Genomic DNA, 21539 nt, shown 5'->3' with positions numbered 1-21539 from the left:
ATTTTACTCGAATGATAAAAGGTTCAATGTTTTGGCCTTTGGAGAGCAAAAAACTTTCCATTTGTGGTCACAATGCGATTCTCAATTATTTTCTTCTTGCCATATCCGAAAAATGTGATCAGAAAAAAGTTGATGTTATAGATTGTTAAAAAAAAAATAATAATTAGCATGTGTTACTTTTCGCGTAAAATTTTCTTCCAATTTGATGCTGCTGCAACAACAAATTGACGCTAACGTCTCGTTTGGGTTAAAAAAAAATCGAATCTCATCGAATCGAACAGACTTAATGTTATAATGAATAAAAAGTGTAGAATTACGAAATATAATTACACTGAATATCAATTACTTGTGAACACATTTTGTTATAATTTCAACAATACTCGAACATCACAGTAGAGACTCAAACTTTTTCAATGAAATTTCTCTTTCGTGTTTTTGAAATTATTCACAAGAACATTACTCATAAATTGACAAAATACCAAATTTTCTCAAATATTTCCGTCGAATCGATTTCTGGCTTACTTCTTTTTTTTTTTCTCTTATACTTGATTTACTTTTCCTCAATTAATGCCTGACGACCTTTTATTACTTTTTCTCACAAAGCATCAAAGATTCGTTGAGATTATTATCACGTCATTTAAATCGATCCAGTGCCTTAAAAAATGTTATCTACGAAACAATTTCCTTTTTCATATCGAGATTGAATCTCGTTTTTCATTCATCGAATCCTCGTCATACTTTCTCTCCCAGAAAAAAATAAAATAAATAAATAAACAATTCTCTAGTAGAAATTTTTCAGCAGAACGTCTCGGCCCGAAATTCGGATTGCTTTTGCACCGCGACGTGTCGAGCTTTAAGCTTTTAATACCACGGATCGCACTCTAGACAGTGGAGAGTCTCTCTCTCTCTCTCTGCTGTGGTAATTTAAAATGTTAAAGCAGCAGCTTTCAGAGATCCATGTTATGCCGGAGTACGGTGAGGATATAGGCGAAATATTCGCCTCGGATCGTATCTATAAAGCTGCACTGTCAGAACATACGAACAAGTACATTAATTATGAGTGAAATTGTTGAAATTGGTGACGCTTATAAGTAAACAAATACGTTGAATAAAAATACTTCTCAGTTGTACAAAATCTGATGTTATAGATCCTTGGAGAATTTATTAAGGTACAAAATTGAGATTCATTAAAATCGGTCAAACGATGCGATTTTTTTACTGTAAAAATAATTCTATCTCTTCAATGTTATCGAATAATTGCGCTATTTTAGCTGAAATTTACGGTTTTTTAATATTTCTGTCCGTGTCAAGAGGACGCTGTTTCAACTGAATTCAACTCGATTAATTACAGTTGAATTTTCAAAGCTTCGTTGTATAATATTTCATTAATTTAAACATTTCTTTACGCTCTGTAATTTTTTGCCTGAAACACAAAGAAATTTGAGAACAAACTTCCTTAAGTTGTGGTTAAATATTTTCAAACCTTGAATGATATTTCTCAACCCGTTTGTTTCGAAATCGATCGAAATCGCTTTTTTGGTTATTGCAACGCAAAATCAGTTTGCGAGGTTGACTCTACTTTTTTTAGTTGAACAAGGCTTTAATGTCAATTTATCGTTGCACAAGCATTAAATTTTCGCAACAGTTGCAAGAAAATATATCAACAGTGATCGTAATGATAAAGAATAGTAACGGATACTAGAATTTCCGGTAACAGGTAGAAAACTAATTTTCATTTTCAACCTGGAACTATATTTTTCGATCGTGGTAAAAACTGAAAACAGTTAAGGACTGAGCGGTAAACAGAAATAAAAATTTGTCTCGGTGTAAAAATCTGAAGCATAAAAATTCCAAATCATCCAACATTTTCAGTACATCAAATTTCTGGCTTGAAAAAATTTCACCACATCGATCTTCCTTTGTTTCAGAATATCGAAATTCTTACGTCCGGTATCCTGGTCATTCTAATTTTCGTTTTTTCCCATTCTTTACACCAACTCGTCGAATAAACCACGCTGCGCGAGTATATTTTAATTTTACGAATTTCAGCCTATAGAAACTTTATTTTTCGGAACTTTGCTATTCGGAATTATGCGTTTTCGGAACTTCAATCCCGTCCCAACGCAAAACCAACTATGCAATTCCTTCTGCTGTAAAAAAAAAAAAAAAAAAAAACAAAAAACAAAAACAACAAACATATAAAAAATAAATAAACGCGGAATAATACGAAGAACCGCAATTGACGATAAAGTTTTTTTTTTTTTTCACCCAACACCCACCGAAGGATTGAAGGAAGGAAGTAAAGAATCTGGGATATCTCTTGGCCAGACGGTCAAAGTGCTCTCTCGTATATTATCCAAGGGTGGTTTTATTTATTTATTTTTTTTTTTTTTCTCTCCCCAAGACTGCAGAAGGAAAATAGTATCCACTGCAGGGTAAAGAATAGCTGCGGGTTGACTTTTTCGGGGTAATAAAAACACGGGACGTCATGTCATCCCTCGGGAGGTTCGCGCCATCACCTGCATACATCAGTAGTAGCTCCGTACGAAAGATGGGCTGGGAGCTTGCGATCCGTGTAAGGACAATTTGCAATAAGAATAGGGAATAGCCTCGGGACTCGGGTGAATTTTTCTAGGCTGCACGGTGAACGAACTGCATGTCCGTCTGCAATCGTGGAGAAAGCTCGGGAATACAAAGCTGGAAAGTACGACGAATGAGGGAAGTAAATTGATGAGGGCGAAGGGCGGGGCGAGGGGGGGGAGAAAAGAACAAATGAATAAGGGAGAAAGATGACGGCAGAAAAAAAAAAAAAAAGCAAAACAAAAAAACAAAAAACAACAACAAAAAAAAAAAAAAAACTCCACCCTCGCGCAACTTCGCAGTCTTCTCACGATTCGATCTTGTTAAACCGTCAATTTATTGCACTTGACTCGCGAGTTTCAGCAATTACTGCGAATGTTATTTTTATTTGAAAGTTGAAGGTTGTTGTTTTTTTTTTTTTTTTTGTTTTTTTTTTCCCTCGATCATCCGAATTCAATTCGAAATCATTTTTCTAGTTTCTCTTTCTTCGTGGAAAGTTTGCGCGATTATGTTTAAAAGAATTTTGCGAAGGGTAAGAAGCAGATTGCGAATTGAAAACATTTTCGATGCTTGCAATTTTTTTTTTTTTTTTTTTGTCGCCAAGTCGCCAAGCAAGTTTTCAACATCGTCCAACTTTCTCGATGAAAATTATCAGTCATGTATACATAGTCGAGTCGAATCTCATGGTTTGAAAAAAAAAAATTTTATCCTCACGTTTGTTTGATTCTCTGGAAATTGTCATTTGTATCATTTTTATCATTTTTTTTTGTTTTTTTTCATTATTTTAAATAAATTATATACAGTTGAGTAGACTTTTGCAGAATCTATCATTTAGTATGGACGCAAAACGTATAATTTGACTCAAATTCAGTGACGAAATTGTACTTACAACAATTTGCCGAAAGATAGTACAATAATTTTTGTTCAGATACAGTTACTTGTGTCTCTGAATTGATAATTTTATAATTTCTGTTCATAAGTAAAAGAGAAAGATATTGAAACTAGCCGTTGAAAAAAATTTTTATGATATTCAGTGATTCCGGAGATACAATTTATTGTATACTCACGAATGATTTAGCCTAAAATAACGATTTTGATTTTGTTCATAGAACTTTAACCGTCGTCAGGATTATTTAGAATCAATTCGAAAAAATTGATTCAACACGTTTGGTGATATTCGATTAAATTTCTCACTCAACAATGTTTGAGAAAAAAAAATCACACGCCAGTAGTATGTATGAATTCGGTGCTAATATTTCCAAATATTTGTATGTGCGAAGCGAAAGAGATGGGAAAAATAATGGCGGTGAATAAAATGAAGAAAAAAAAAAAAAAATTGAAATCCCTTAGGCGCGCTGCTTTCGGATGCGGTAAAACATTTTTGGGCTGTATAAAAAGGGGAATATTTACAAATGCAGGAAGATGAGGGTGGGAGGGCGGGGGGGGGACAGCTGCGATATTAGCGGACGTGAGGAGTAAAAAAATTCCAAAACGTTGATAAATAGTCCGTTTTTTTCACCAGCCCGTACAAAACACCCTCCTATTACAATACAAATACCGCCTAATGTGATACGCATTAAATGCGCGTTATTTGACCGCATTATGCATTCCCTGCCCATTGTTTAAAACGTCGAGTGAGCTTCTTTTCCCTCTCTTTGATTTTTTTTTTTTTTTTTTCTCTCTCCATCCCATTTACTTATTTATCGTTTGTGCGCGCGTGTGTGTGTGTGTGTGTTTTCTTTTTTTTCTTTTTCACCCATTTATTTTTTTATTTACTCCCTTCCTCTGACTTTTTTTTTTTTCATCCCTGCCGCCGCGTTTTAGGGGCGGCCCGAATTTATTCCTGATAATTCCCTATATCATCACGTCAGCGAAGATTCGCGCAGCGAGGAATTACGCCGGCATCGACTGTCTGGGAATTTTATTGCACTGCAGAAATGGCCGACGGGATGAGGAAGAAAACCGGGACGGTGGCGGGGGGGGGGGGGGGGGGGAGGGGGGGGGGGGAGGAGGAGGAGGAGGAAAGGGAAAGAGAAAGGGAATGGGAAAAGGAAAGGCGTAAGACGTATAAGTTGAGAGGAAATTGATACGGGGACGATAAATAATTTATTGCGTTGATTGGAATAAAAGAAAGAAAAGGAAAGGTGAACAAAAATTAACAAAAACTGAGGAAGGAAGTTAAACACAAAAAGAAAAAGGGGCGAAAGATGAGAATAAGAATCCGAAAAGGGTTGTGTTAATTACATCAGCATAAAGTTGAAGAAAACTATTTAACGAATCGTTTTTTCACTTTAGGCGTGTAAAGTTTTTTTTTTTTTTCCTGCTACTTTCTGCTCACGCATGAATTCTCTTTTCGGCATTACATTATGTGAAACTTCTGTTCGACCGAATTCGAATGACGAAACACCAATTAGAGATGACGAAAAGTGGCGCGATAAGATTGTTAATTACTGAATTACAAATTTTTATCAATCAAAAATATTATACTATCAAGTTTTCTGAAAAATCTTTCTTCATGATTGAAAATGTAGTTGCAGTGATTTGAATATATGGGCAATGAGGATCGGAATTTACCAAATGCTTAAGTATTCAAAAATTTCCAACCGAAAATTCCGAATTTCGATAACAACGAATTTTTTATTACATTTTTGCGAAAAAATCTTTGCGTCATATTATATAATATTATTTATTTTGTCTACGATTTATTGGCATAATAGGGAAGTGATAATGGATTGGAAAAAGTTACGAAATACCATTTTCGAATATGTGAAGCATAAAGAAAAAAATAAAAATGTAACGAATATCACTAGCATTAAAATCAGCATCGTCACTATTATCTTCATTAATACTATTGAACTTTTCGTAGCAAATCTTAATCTTCGGTATAATTTTGATGTATCTATAACTATACTCGATATACATACGAACACGTGTCCTTACGTTCCTATACATATACATATATGGGGCATTCCACGACAATTCGACCCGGGTTTTACCCTTGACGTCTTAGATTTGGGGCGCAATTTTTTCTATGATTGTTCTCACTTTGAAAGGTACTCGGTTTTTTTTTTTTTTGTTTTTTTTCCACTCTATTTGAATTATCTACAATTTTTAGAAACGATTTTATCGACCGACCAAAATTAAAAATATGACAAAATTCTGAAACATTTTCGTACATCGCACCGGATTTAAAAAGAAAATTTAGATCTTTCTCAGGAGATATTTTCTCTTCTTTATTTTGCTAATAAAAAAAAAAAAGTAATTGCAAATGGTGAAATGATCCCGAAAAATGTGAAAAAATTTTCAAAAATCCCATGTGACGTATAAAAATGTTTCAGCAACCATCTTATAGTAAAATGACTTTCGCTTCTGATTTTTGTAACGTTTTTTTTTTTTTCGGCAAAAGCTTGAAAATAGTAAGAAGGGAAAATTGGTCCGCTCCGGATCCAAGCTTAAAAATTTTAGTATCTGACGCAGGATTTTTCACAATTGTTTCGATAAAATCGTTTCTAAAAATTGTAGAAAATTCAAATTGAGTGTAAAAAAAAAGACAGAGTACCTTTCAAAGTGAGAACAATCGTGGAAAAAATATGAGAGGTAAAACTCAGGTCGAATTGGCGTGGAATGCCCCATATGTATATACATATTATTGCCTATTCTTCTCTCTCGGTTTTCCTCTCCTCGCTAGTCACTCGAACGGGCAATCCAATCTGTATAAATTCATCGAAGCGTTATTAATTCGTATTATGATCAAGATTTTCTCCTACAGTGATCAATGAAGAAAATTACGTGCCGGAAAAGTCAATGTCAGGGTCAAAGTTTCGAATAAGAATTCCGCTGTTATTGCAAAAGTGGGCGATATTTTTTCTTCGCTATACGGGAATCGTCGACTTGTCGGTTTAGAAATAATTATCGCCAAACAGAAAATTTTATCGGCTTCATTAACGAACATTATATATATATTTCTTACCCGTATACAATTATTGTTTTTTTTTTTTTTTTTTTTTCTCTTTCTTCTCAATGCATGTCTACACATAATTACGATGAGGTTGTAAAATTTTCTAGGCAATATTAACTCTCATATTAATATTAATTTATAAACTACCAAGAGCCAATTTTTACTTAATAAAAAAAAATTGAATACCTACAAGATGTGAGAAAGCATCGGAAAAATCCTTACACAGAATTTTTCTGCCGTATAAACGACAAAATTTGAAGATAAAAAAAAAGAAAAAAAAATTTGATAAAAACAAAAAAGAAAGAAAGGAAAAAAAATGGAACGTGAGATAAGCGAGCCAAAGAAGCGGATCGTTGTTTCCGGATAATCGAGGACATAAAGCAGGAGATCGCAGTTAAGTTTAGAATTACCGTGGCAACGAAACCGGCTAGTTTTTTTTTTTTTTTGTTTTTTCTAGTCGTCGGTAGTAGACGAAGAAGTGATGAAATAAAGCGATGTGCGCGAAATCTGGAAAAGTTGAAACGTGTTACGTGACTTGACTCAGGATCGTCGGGTTTCGAAGCAAATGCAGGAGTACGAAATTGCGCTGCACGTAGGATTTTACTTCGATAGGAACGGCACGGACTTACGAATATGTATGTATAATAGAGAGAGAGAGAGAGAGAGAGAGAGAAAGAGAGAGAGGGAGAGAGAGAGATCTCTTATCCCGATGCCTGGACTCGACTGACCCGGTAAGATTACGCCTTGGCGGCGAAGTAAAAGTAGCGAAGTTTTGCAAAACACTCGGGAATTCAGAAGGGAACGCACAAGCCCGAGAAATAAAAATATAACGTTAAAACTGTGTAATACTTATACCAGAAAATATGACAAAATATTTACAAATATATTTACAAATGTACGGTAATTTCCACATAGATAAATAGAATTGTTTGAAAGTAAACTTGAGAACTGAAATATTGAAATACAAATTGGAAAGACAGTAGTATCAAATAAAAAAAAATTAAAAATTAAAATTTATCTAGAGTGTAAAAACTGCGGCAATAATTTTTTAGCGATAATTTTTTTTTTTCTCCCATTTTTCGCGGCAATGTTTTTTTCACGGATCATTTTTATTATACAATTTTATAATGCGAAAATAGTCACGAAAAATGGGATTGCAAAAGCGATTTGGAATTCTTTTTTGGAATCAAGCGACAAGTCGACGGAAAAAAAAATAATTTTTCTTATCTCAAAGATTTTTTTTTCCTCGTTCTTTCGATTTCCTTAGATCCTTCGGGAAAGCGTGCCTTGATTTTATTTCTCGTGTTTCAAATTTTCATTTCAAAAAGCCTGCCCAACAATTCATTCGTTTGTAAAAATCGCGCGTGATCTACTGGAAAAAATTCGATCAGTCATCGTCCCGACGAGTATCGATTATATTACACTTACCCTCATCAATATGAAAACTGATATTACGACAGGTTGATATAATATGTAACGATAGAGAAAATATAGCGAGACTACGCGTCAAATATTCCCGCGAAAATTGTATCAAATCGATATGATAAACATTTTATCTTCCATCTGCGGTCAGCTGAAAAAAATAATTTTTGTGATTCTTATTTCTTACCCTTGAGTTTTGTTGCTTGTGTCCGGAGAAATTGTGTTTTCAAATTTCAGGTCACTGTATTCTGCATTTTATTTGAAACAGTTCAAAGTTTTGGTAATGAATACATGAAAATTGTAAGATGTTCTTATTCTTGACAAAAAAAAAAGAAATCAAATTCTCATGAGACGTTTTTTTGGCAATTTTCTGGTGCAGCAGTGTAAAAGTTTCATTTCATCGTTATTCTAGAGAAAATTTTCAATTCATTTTCACCAGGAGTTTTTTCAACAATAGTTACATAAATTCACTCTAGTACTCTATCTTTCTCAAATTTTTTCCACGCAATACGAGTGAAATCGATTACTCAAAAGATAAACAGATCAATCGAAAACTAGACCAATCTTACAAACGCAGTTCATAATTTTGTTTAAACTATTGATGAAAATAGTGAAGATGTTTAAATTTGAAAAGATGGAGAAAACATGTTGGTTGTGAAGGGTCCACAATATCGAATTTCCAAAAATGAGCAGAAGTGTGTTTTATGGAATTTGAAAATGAAGCAGAGTCGCAATTTTCATCATTCCGAATTTTGGCTATCGACCATACTCTCATTAAATTTCGGTTTTTTACAACACTTTGACCTTTTCGCATTTTGACTTCCCTATAATTCGAATTACCGCATTATAAAATTCCGTTAGTCGGGTCATCAACCTTTTTAAAGGTGACCACCCTTAATAATTCGTATAAAAATAATCCATACGAAAATAACCCATGACAATAATTTGATTAAAAAAAAATAAATAAATTTAAATTGAATTGAATTAAGTTGAATCACATTAAATGTCACACATGTTATTTTTCGGTTATTTTCGTTTGCTTTACTTTTCGCTTGGGTTATTGTAGCATTCGGTTATTTTTATCGTGATTCATTTTTGTGTTTGGTTACTTTAGTTTCTGCTATTTTTTGGTCTCTGGTTATTTTTGTCATGGATCGTTTCTGTCATGGGATATTTTTATCCTGGGTTATATTTCTCCTGGGTTATTTTCGCTTCGAGTTATTTTTGTCTTTGGTTATTTTTGTATTCGGTCATTTTTATCTCTGGTTATTTTTCTCTTGGGTTATTTTTGTATTCGATTATTCATGTATTCGGTAATTCTTGTCTTTGGTTATTTTTCTCTTGGGTAATTTTTGCTTTGAGTTATTTTTGTCTTTGGTTATTTTTCTCTTGGGTAATTTTTGCTTCGAGCTATTTTTGTCTTTGGTTATTTTTGTATTTGATTATTCATGTATTCGGTCATTTTTGTCTTTGGTTATTTTTGCTTCGAATTACATTTGTCTTGGATCATCTATCCATTCGGTTATTTTTGTCACGGGTCACTTTTATCTTAGGTTATTTTCGTTCTAGATAATTCTCGTTTGAGTTAATTTTAATTTTTTTTTTTTCACGTCTTATTCTCCTGGATTATTTACGTAAGTTCGGGTTATCCTAGTGCCGAGTAATTTTTGTCACAGGTTATTTTTGCACGTGTTGTTATTTCCGATTTATTTTCTTCTATAATCATATTTTAAAATTCTGTACCGCGAACCGCCGATTTACCGATCTTGCTAAACTTTCGTCCCCTTCATACCCTGTACCACAGATCTCGTCGAAACGAAAAAATTAGGAAAAAAAATAAAAAAATTAAAAAAAAAAATAGTAGAAAATAAAAGCGAAAGCTCGACACGTGCGGAAGCTGCGCAATGCGGAATACCTTCGATCCTGTTGGGTGTCGGTAGAAGGAAGGTGAAGTTGGTGGATGACTGATGACGCATCCTTTGACAGGGGGCGATGACGAGGGGCGGCGGCGTCTGGTTTCCGATCGAATCTTGGGCGACCGTCGCGAACCGATAAGAGATAACAACTTTAATAAGCCACACGATGTAGAGATCCGATGTGCAGCTAAGCTAAACTTTCGCTACCCGAGTTCTCCGCGTGAAAACGTTAGAGGAAAATACGAGAGAAGGAAACGGACACAGGGATTGTGGGGGAATGGGGACAAAAAACGGCGAAGCCGAAAGAAAAAGTGTGGGGGAGCGAAAAAAGTAGGACCTGGTAAAAAAATCTGCTGCAGTATCCGCGCCACACGGATTGCCTATACATCGACGGACCCCCCTTTATTTTCCTCTCATCCTACTCGAAAAAGTTTACGGGCCTACAGATTTCAACGAAGGAGAGAAAAGTCATGGATATATAAAGCTTTTTCATACGCACCTTCTCTCGTCGATGTGCAGCTTATTCCTTCAGCTTATATTGCACACTGTTTTTTATTGCCATGCCGGAAGAAATTCGGACTTTTTTTTTTTTTTTTTCTCCGACGAAAAAGAGCGAACTTGTTACCTCAAAAAATCGTTTCTAATTTTCATGATAGAAAATTGATATTGAATTGAAAATCCTCTGACAAGGCCAGGTTTTATGACTATTTTGAGAAAAGAGAAAGAAAAAATCGATCCTCGTTTTCGGCTGACTTTCTTTTTTTTATTTTTCTTCTGTTTAATCATTAACGTTACGTATTATACGTTAAACTACGACCTATTTTTTTTTTCTCTCTCTCTTTATTTTATTTCACTTTGATTGATTGGTCAAAAATCGATAGCTTTCATCGTTAATCTTGTTACGAAATAGTCGGAAATTGAACATTTATGAAATTATTACATACGGAAACTGTGAAGATCTTTTCAAAAGTGTAGAACAGAAAATACTGGAATTATAAAGAAAAAAAAAAAAATCAGATCCTTTGGTGCTTCATTTTCAATCGTTTCAAAGTGGTTAGAAATCTATTAAATTTGTTAGATTATATATTGTCCTTTTAGAAGACCATTTTTTAGAAAGTCACTGAAACCTTGTTTTTTTTTTTTTTTTTACACATCGGTAACTCTAAAAGCTTTTGATACCTATTGGTGAAGAGTAAAAAAATTTGATGTACAAATTTTTTAGAAAATAATTCTCTAAATAAAATCAGCCATCGTTGAGTAAAACCGAATGAATCTACCAAATTTTCAACCATTTAAATAGAAGCTTTTCACAATGACTCGAGTATTTCCCATTTCTGTACTGTCAAAGAAATCTTTCTAACTTTCGATTATTTAGTTCCAATATACAAGTTTCTTTTTTTGTAAATTTAAAAAATTTTAGGCAACTTTTTATGTGTTTGAAAGAAATAATTTCATCAAGCCTTACACGAATTAATACAGCGATTAATTCAATTAATAATAACTCGATGTTCGAGTTTTCTTGTAAATTTCAACCACGCAAATATTTGCATAAAATAACATGGTGTGAAATTAATTTACCAATAAAATTTTACGTCTTTCATTAAGTTAAAAGTATGTTTATCGCTTTCGTACTTCAAGAACACAGATTTTTTTACATTCTTAATTTCCATTTCAATTCATCTGTCTGATTATTTGTATCTTTTGATATCGTTGAAACTTTCATGCGTCAAACGATAAACAAATAAACAACAATAAGCCAAAATAATCAGTTCCCTTTCACGGTATTATTTTTCCTTGTCCATTTTTAACCAACTGTCTTTCTTTTTTTTTTATTGCACTACTTGTTAGTCTCACCCTCATCTTTTCTTCTACACGGGCATCTTCTAAACGGCAGAGATTGGGAATGGATGTAATAAAAATCGCGCCCAGATCCGAAAGTACGCAGCAGTACAGTAAACACTATAAAACCGACAAACCGCAAGCAATAAAACGAAAAAAAAAAATCACACACACACACACACACACACACACACACATATATATATATATACATTTGACAGGAAAGTGTTTATTTAGATTTATCGTTTATTGTTCTTTTTCATTCTTGCCAAGGGAAGATTTTTCACAAGTAGCTTTATTTTACCTTCAAGATAATTGCACGTAGCATTGACATTTTCCGGCAGTTTTTTTTTTTGTCGTTCGAATTTTTACTTCAATCGGAGTTTTCTCTCACAATATATATATAAGTACACCATAAAACCATTGATACACCCACATAAATTTACACCACGATTGTGACTTCTCGTGTCCAATTTTTTTTTAACCTCGTATCCCAATTTCTCACAGAAAGTTCTTTAACACAACGACTATTTGTGTAACCATGATTATTTTTTCTTGCCTAACGATTCACTTACTATTCTTAAATTGAGTTCTCAACTAACGAAGTCTATTCGAAACGACACATTCTCACGATTTTTCATACTTCGCGTTCTAGCTTATAAATTTTGAAAATACAAATCAATCGCATTGTCGAAATCGTGAATTCAATCGCATCTCGCGCCTCCGTTTCTTCACTTGTTTGCAAAAAAAGGTTCGGAAGTTTGTTGGAAAAAAAAAAATATGAGAAAGAAAACTCGACGAGAAATGAAGAGAGAAATGATAATGGGAGAAAAATGGGGATAAAAAAACAAAATGTTCGACAAAATGTACATTTTCTCATATATTTATGTATTACGTGTACGCTAAAGATCTTACACGCGTATATATATATATATATATATATATATATATTCTGCGATATTTCATTGAACAAATTGCGATCCGCATATATATATGTTTTGAAGATAGAATAAAAAAAAAAAAAAAAAACGCGGTGAAAAAAAAAACCGTTCTCCAGTCTTTTCGAGAGAGTCTCACCCCGATTTATCATTTCTTTTTTTCGACACAACTGAGTATCTTTTTTCTCGCCAACTTCTTCTTTTCAATCCTTGTTCACTTTTTTTTTGTCTTCCGTTTGAAGGATAAGAGAAGAAAAAGATAAAAAAAAACAGAAACAAGAATAGGAATAAATTTTGTTTCGCCACCGCGCAAAACGACGTAAAGAAAATTGAAATTTGCCACGGCTCAATTTAATGCGATATTACATGGAAAGAAGAAAAAAAGTGAATCGAATCAACGATCATCGCTTTGGAGTTTGATAGAGACTATATGGGAAAAGTAGGACGTTAGCATAGTTTTTAATTAATTCGTCGTTGAAAAAAATCGCGGCTATTCGAGAATCATCAACAGCTTCCTGTCGAACGATCGAACGAGGAGAATTCAAACACGCTCTGACCGCGCTTTATAACCGCCCGTAATAAGGCTGCAATTTAACTACAATTTCCACCCGCCTGTATCATAGAGTGCATTACCTTCGTCAGACGTGGCGATGAACTCGCGATGCCGGGATAAATCGGATCACATTTCAAATTGGAAAATAACGCTGGATAACAATGGGAAAAAAATAAATAAATAAATAAAATACGGCACTGGGACGAAGTTTTGAAAAAAAAAAAAAAAAAAAAGAACGCAAAATTCTATGCAATTCAAATTTTTCTCTCGCGAGTTATTTTCGACTTGGATTGATTTGCGGCGGGTTATTTTCAAACCGACCATCAAATTTGTTTGCAAAAAAAAAAAAAACAACGCTCACCCTCGAAATTTGAAACAGGCAATAAATTTCGTCGAGCCATTTTTTTTTTTTTTTTTTCTATATTTAGCGACGTTTCTTTTTTCTTTATTGAATAATGAATTATTTTTTTTTTTCAAGAATATAATACATGTATCAAATGTCAGAGAAAATGTATCTACGGTCGAGGAGAAAACAGAGCGATGAACAAATGTGGAATGGATAAAAATCCTCGTACGATTCAAATATAAAACAACTTATGTTCGAAGTTTTTGGAATATCGTTGTTCGCACGGATGTTCGATATGCACTCGGTATATTTAAAATAGAGAAATATCCTCCAGTTGTGCAGACAAGACGAAGCACGGCGTGGAACGGAAGCTTTCAGGAATTTCCTGCGGTCCGTTCATCGATTTGCAGTTCAAACTATCGTCTGTCCCATTATGTATTCGAAAGCGAGAGCCGGCTATATATTTTTTTCTTATTGAACTTTATTACATCCCCATCGCGTTATGCAAAAATGAGAGTTCGCTGCCCCGATGCTGCTAGACTGTTTGCGCGGATATTCGTCTTTAAAAGTGAAACTGACGTTGGTTAGGTTCAATTTTGGCGCAACTTTTTAACCTAAGAAAAAAAGAAGAAAAAATTTGAGCTGTGGATAAATTTTGTAAAAAAAAATATGACGGAACCATTTTCGTTTCTTTTTTTTATTTTTTCTTTCCTTCTTTCTTTCTTTTTTTTTTTTCTCACGCGCACTCGAAATTGCAATTTCCTGCAACTATGTCAAATATGTATGAAAATTGAGTTTCAAGGTGGGTATAAGATCTTTGCATCGTGGGAAAATTCGGTTTTTATTATCCACTTGGTGCGCGGATAATGTCTCTGAAACATAGAATCGGAGACATTTATACGAGGATTATTACACGGGCATAATAAAGTCCGCGGATCATAAAGCCGCGAGGAATCTTGATGATCGTCTCTGGAGTTCCGCGTGCAGATTTTCTTCATATAATAATAATAATAATAATAATAATAATAATATATATATATATATATATGTATGTATACTTTTTGCATAAATGTGCAAAATTCTTAATGATATTTCGTATTCTGTGAATTTCAATTATTATACAACCGCGTTGCAATTCTCTCGTCAGGTTTATTCACGCCCGCTGAAACATCGGATAAACAAAAACGAATCTGTGAAACATTCTTACGTTGAACAAAACCGTAACAAATGAAAATAAAAAAAAAATAAAAATTTAACCCTCTATGTGGAATCTACGATAATCTGCTTTGCGACGAAAAAATCTTATGAAAATAAGGTGAGAAAATTTATAAACCGTTTACGAATTTACCGACGATAATGGGGAATACATATTTTTTTTTTTATAAAATTGTGATCGGGATCTGGTAGAAAATAATTTTTAATTTTCGTTGATCGTGCAACGAGGTTCTAGAACAATGTAACTGTACGAATCTATTTCAAATTCTGTAACCTACAAGAAATATGCGATACATGTTGTAACACGATTGTTCATTTCGTAGTTATACTTGGCAATATGACAATGTTGTATAAATTAAACTTTGAACGTTGATTAACATATGAAAGCTTTCGTTTACGACTTTTACGCATCGGAGCTTCTTTTTTGTTTTTTTTTTTTTAGAGCGTTCAATTCTCTACAAAGATATGCACATCAAATTAATCACGGTATACTTACCTGTCGACTACATGAGAAATAAATATTCAAAGAATGAAAATGAAAAGAGTTTTTTGCACCGTAGTTAAGTTTTTTTTTCTTTTATTTCTTTTTTTTTCTCATTTCGTCAACTTCAATGCGATTCATTCCTCTGGGAATGTGAAAATTCAAGAAGAAACCTAATCAAGGATTAAACCGGAAGTACATAAGTGTGGAAAAATGATGCGTAATACATTTAATAAGGTAATAATCGACGATCGTTTCGAGCAATCCAATCTAAACCACGGAAACTCCAGGTTCGAAATACTTTTACGTGCAAGCTATTTTTAATATGTAAATTGCATAAAGTAGAGTGAAATAGAAAAGCTCACACCGCGTGTCAGCAGCTGGCCTTTCTCCAAGTTGAAACTATACGGTACGATACAAGGTGGAATGTACAATGTAAAATGTAAAAGATACGTACAAGGTATAAGGTAAATTTCCAAGGAATATATACGAGGAACGATTTTCTCCGCGATGCAATTTAATAGACACAAGATTCGAAAATTGTGAAAGATAATTTTGTCCCTTTTGGCGACGAGACGAATCCGTATGGGGCGTTCCACGTCAATTCGACCACGGTCTAAGTCCTTGGATTTGATGCGTGATTTTTTATATATTCGTTCCAACTCTAAAAAAAACATTCCAGATTTTTTTTTCAACCCTCCAGACGCCACCGGAACTCTTTAATCGTAGATATTATTTAACGGTGATTGCAACATTTTGGAAAGTCGTGAAAAAAATTAAATAAATTCTGTGACCAAAAAAGAACCAAAAAAAAAAAAATGCCTCGACCAAAATCGATTTTCAACCTTTGATTTTTCATCTGAATTGCGTTCGATATATTCTTCGTGAAAAAAAAAAAAAAAACTCTCGCGAAATCACAATCTAAATGAAAACTCGAAATACACTGAAAAATGTGATTTTTTTCAAATGTTGAGAAAAATCTCAAGACATTTGTTGTGTTTGGAATAAATAAAAAAAAAAAATAAAATAAAATAAATAAATATTACACAAATGAATTGACAATTGGTTAAAAATATCGTTAAAAAAAAAATTACCGTTTCTCCTGCCCGCTCTGATTTTCGCTCGAATATTTTTGGTTTTGGATTTATGCATTTTTTTTTTTTTTTTCAAATAATTTTCACACAACGACGCAATCACTGTAAAAATTATCATCGTTTGAGCAGGTCTGATTGCACGGGGTGGAAGGGGGGTTGTGAAAAATCTGTACAAGAAAACGCCTGGAACGATTCTTAGAGTTGTGTACAGCAATAAAAAATATTGGGTAACAAACAACGACTCGATTTCCTTTTTCGCAAAACTTACCGTAAACCTTTAAACAATCGACCGGTGAGAATCTGCAGATATTCGGTTTCGGATTCTTGTGTAAACCGATGATGAGAATATTGAAATAATGAAATAAATAAAAAAAAAAAAATAATAATAATTCGTCTCGTCCGGTATCTGCATGTAATTGATTGTTATTATTCAGTTAGATCAATTATCATACGCGTGCCTTCGGGTATATTTAACGGAATAAGCGTGGAACTCGAGATGGTCCTCATGGCATAAAGTAGATCCGATCTTCCGCCCTTCTTGTCGTTATTATTCTTTCTCTTCTTTTTCTTCTCTCTGTTTTTCCTCCCTATTATTATTCTCCTCCTTATTCCTTTGCTCTGCGGACCGTTTCAACTTTAATCCACTCGTATCTCTCTCTCTCTCTGTCACAACTTTCGCCCTGAAATCCTCGTCTACGTTCTCTCGGGCACCACGTAATTATACGAAAGCTTCTTTCCTTAGACCGAGATTCTCAACGACTTTATTAAGTGGAAAATAAATACATAAATATTTCCCCTGATCCCGAAACTGAGTATTATCCGTACGAAGACAAATTCACCTAGCGTTTTTTTTTTTTTCTTTATTTTCTGGATCTCCTTATTTCCTGTCTTCATTTATCCGGGATTGCTCCTTTTATCTTTCACCAGTGAACTCGGATAAAAAGAAACATCGTCATTTTTTCACATTCAAACACTTCGCTTCACATGATTGGAAAAAATTCAAACGTACGAAAAAAATCCGCAAGAGAATTTTTAATTTTCTCATTCCTCGAGAATCGTTTTGTAATTTTTTAAAAAATTCCTTTCCGTTGTTTAATTGAAAGTCTGTAATACACGTACAGACTTTAGGAAAAAAGAAAGAAAAAAAACGCTCCTCCTTTTTCGCGACGAACTTTGAAATTGTTCGATTACGCGAGATTCAATATTTCAATAAAATTAGAATCAGGTAAAACAATCTAAATTTTTTCAACTAGCTTGCAGAGCTGATTTCAGTTACAATAACGCAATACAAACATTCGTAATATCATCCCCGGCATATATTTTTTGCTCGTAATGTTTTTTTCTTTTTTTTTTTTTTTTATCCAACTTTACTCTTCTCCGTTTTCCCTTCGAATTCAGTTGAAAAAAGATAAACGGCAGCTCTATGGAATGCCGCAATTTGTGCGATGTGGAAAAAAGGTGGAAGGAAAAAGAATCTGCGTAACTCATAAAGCGTGTAAAATTCTGACTTTTATTCGTCACTGCGCGAGTTGTATCGGCGTGTTTTCCGTTTTTTTTTTTTTTCTTCTTTCTTTTAGCAGGTATTTCACTGCTGTAAAAATTATTGCTAAAATCTATTGCTGGAATAAATAACGCTCGCAGTTATGCGTAATGTGATTGATATATGTATAATATATATATATATATATATATACACACACACATTTGTGTGCGTGTCTATAGACGTATGGCGAAATTACCCTCGAAAAATTTTTTTGCCCCCGCGTGACTTTTCGCTCCTGCTTTTAGCAATTGATTTATGCACGATGGGATGATTTATACGATCTTGCTCACGGTTTTTCGCTCTCTTCTTTCACGCCACCCGCACTTCTGTTGAATATCGCGGTTTCAGATCTATTTTCTGGTCTCTCTCTCACTATAAAACTCTAAAAACCGCGAACACGCGCGTGTGAAAAACGACAATCGCAGAAAACGACGAGTTGCATCAGTCGTCGGTTTTATTTCTACGGTTAACCGATAATTATTTACAATTCTATTTCTACCAGATATGCTGCAGATGTTACGATGATTTAACAGAGTTTTAGCGATGACGATACAAACTTTCCGTCTTTAACTGTAATCGCAAATATTTATTCGCGAAACGTCGTGCAATTTTTTGCACATGTGAGAATTATGGAAATTTCACTTTTCCTTTACGTTTTTCATACGATTATCCGAATTTCGTTTTTTTTTCTTTCTTTTTTCGTTGCATCAAACTTTTCGCACACGTCATGGGTATATTGTCTTAGAATGACTTTTGGAATCGTGAAAAAAGAATCCTGAAACAAAAGTAGAAAATTATCGAATATTGAATAAAAATAAAGACTCTACGGTATAATTTGTGCAAATATTGATCAATTCTGGTATAACTTGCTCAAATATTGACGAGCTTATGTATCATTTACGCAAACATTGATCGTCTTGGGTATAATTTGAACAAATATTGATCGACTTGGGTATAATTTCCTCAAATATTGATTGATTCAAGTACAAATTGCCCAAATATTGACGAACTTTTGTATCATTTACGCAAATATTAATCGGTTTGAGTATAATTTGTACAAATGTTTATCGACTTGGTGTAATTTGTGCAAATATCGATCAATTCTGGTACAACTTGTTCAAATATTGACGGACGTATGTACCATTCCAGCAAATATCGATCGATTTAGGTGTAATTTTCTTGAATATTGACCGTCTTGATAAAAACTCGTTCAAATAAACGGTTTTGCGAAAAAATATTTTATTCAAGCCGCACATGTATGTTTGTGGTAAATATTACGTTCATTAGTCTACTGAATCCAAAAATGACTTCCATTTCCCTCCGTCACGAAACTACGAACACGTGTCGAAGAACAAAAAAACCTGACGGGATGAAATTTTTTTGAGTATTCTTCCCGGTTTCAGTAAGTAAAAATCTTCAAAAAACAGTTTAAAAAAAGAAGAATGAAAAAAAAAAACACTTGCGCAGTTTTATGGTTGCAGATCTGTAATATCCAAAGACTCGAGTACGTTTAGCGCTAATACGTAAAATTGCACTGTCTGAAATCGATTTTTTGCGGTTAAATATCATCCACATATCCGTCTAGCTTTCCAAAGACGTTTGATAATTATTCGGGACGTGATTTCGTGCGGAGGCTGCGTCGAATCGGTCCTGCAGCATCATTCTCGCTGTGGTTGCGGTGAGCTTTTGTAATTACAAGAGTGCCGTCGACGAGAGTCGCCTGATTTACAGGCCTTTAGGGGTCGCCTGGAGAGTCGGAAAATCGGGGGTGGCTGCCGCTGCATCCCTGCAGCACCGTCGAGAGCCAAATTCCGCAAGCTCGATTCCCCATCCCAAAGATCCCTGAAATTAAGGCCCCGCTTTCCGCAAGCCTATCGGCCTCGGGGCGAGGTTCGTAAAACTGATTTAGAAGCAGCTTTCGATTCCACGAATGAGGGGTGAGAGAGAGAGAGAGAGAAGAGGGGGGAAAAAACCGTCGGGATAATTCTGAAAATTGGATAATTAACGCGGGATTTCGATATCGCGATTAGGGGCGCGTCGCGAAACTCGATAAAAGGTAACAAAATAACCGTTGGTAATGATTTTCAATGTGACGAGACAATTTAGACGAGTCTTACGATAGTTGAAAAAAATATCCTGTACGAAGTTAAATTCAATTAACGATTTAAATAAATATCTGATCAACTGTGTGCTACGGTATTTAAAAATTTTTTTCAAATAACAAACGGCTTGACAGCTGCTTAATATAATTACGTCCTGAATGAAATCGAAAAATTTCTACAAAAAGCTCTTGGAAAATGTTGTTACTTTCTCAAAAAGGACGAAAAGAAGATGCGAAGATTCGTTTCGTCGAGCGAAATTTTTTTCTACGGTTCTTGTCATTTTTTTTTTTTTTTTTTTTTTATACTGTAAAACAATCATTTTCACGAATGAATGATGAAAAAGGAACGAAAATTGTCAATTCGTAGTAACCTTACACTCGAAGTGAAAAAAAATTTTTCACCGGTCTTCTAACTCTACGAGTGAAAGTAATTCAGTACGCTTACGGTGTGAGAATGAAAGAAAAAAAAGAAGAAAGAATCTTTGCGATATATTTCGCAGCAAATTCATCGATATTTCGAATGACGACACCGGCTAATCGAAACATCGCGTCCAATTTGTTCCGCGCGTAAAATCCGGAGCTCGAACAAATTGGTTCTAAAACTGAAAGCTTGAGAGTAGAAAAAAAAAAACAAAAAAAAAGAAAGAAAAACAAAAAAACAAAAATAAAAATACGGGAGAAAGTGCAACAAAAATGGCCATTGATCCGGTTCAATTAGCCGGTTAGGGATGTGAACGGAACGTACAGTCGGGTAAAAAAAGTGTTGCAAAATTCAAGTCATGGGACAAAATGGTTAAAAAAATTGCGAAAGTTTTCGTTACGAGAGAAGAAATATTCAAAACAATTATTGTTTTGTGTGTAAATTGGAAAGAAGAATGGAAAGAAAAAAAAAAAAAAAACTCATCAAGTCATCAACGAATTCTAAAGACAAAATTTTATCGACGGAAAATTTACCTGTTTGTCTAATTCTGATAAACAATTACATATAGTTACTTTTATTCGCGTATAAATGAATTATTTAACCAATAATTATGCAACGCATTTCTTTCTGAATAAAAAGCTCATTTTTATCTATCGGATTTATTTTTTAACAACCGCAGAGTTCCAGTGACAAAAAATTTGCTTCAGTGACGATTTCAAGAGAGTCAGTTTACCAACAAAATGAATTTTATTTTTCGTTCGATTGAGATAAGAGTGAAGGAGATGAAAACTGGGAAATATGATTCGCTTTATTTTCGCTAATATTTTTGAAATGACAATTGTGTGTTTATTGTTAAAAAATTGATATTAATTTTATCTGGATCACGAAAATTAATTTTCGAATTAGATTTTGAACTTGACGTTTTGAGTTTCTAAATTCCACTATTTTCACTCTCTGTCTATCGGTTTATTTATTTCGACGGGATTTTCACCCGACTGTACCAACATCCCGTAGATCCTTAAAGGAGAATAGGGTAAAAATAAAAGAATACAAGTGTCTGGCTATCTCGGAACGGACAGTCTGAATCTGTGGACGAGCGTACCTTATGATCATCGCACGAGAAGATTCGAGA

Source organism: Neodiprion pinetum, chromosome 7 (assembly GCF_021155775.2).
Source record: "Neodiprion pinetum isolate iyNeoPine1 chromosome 7, iyNeoPine1.2, whole genome shotgun sequence".
Classification (NCBI taxonomy): Eukaryota; Metazoa; Arthropoda; class Insecta; order Hymenoptera; family Diprionidae; genus Neodiprion; species Neodiprion pinetum.
This window is presented reverse-complemented; position numbering follows the sequence as displayed.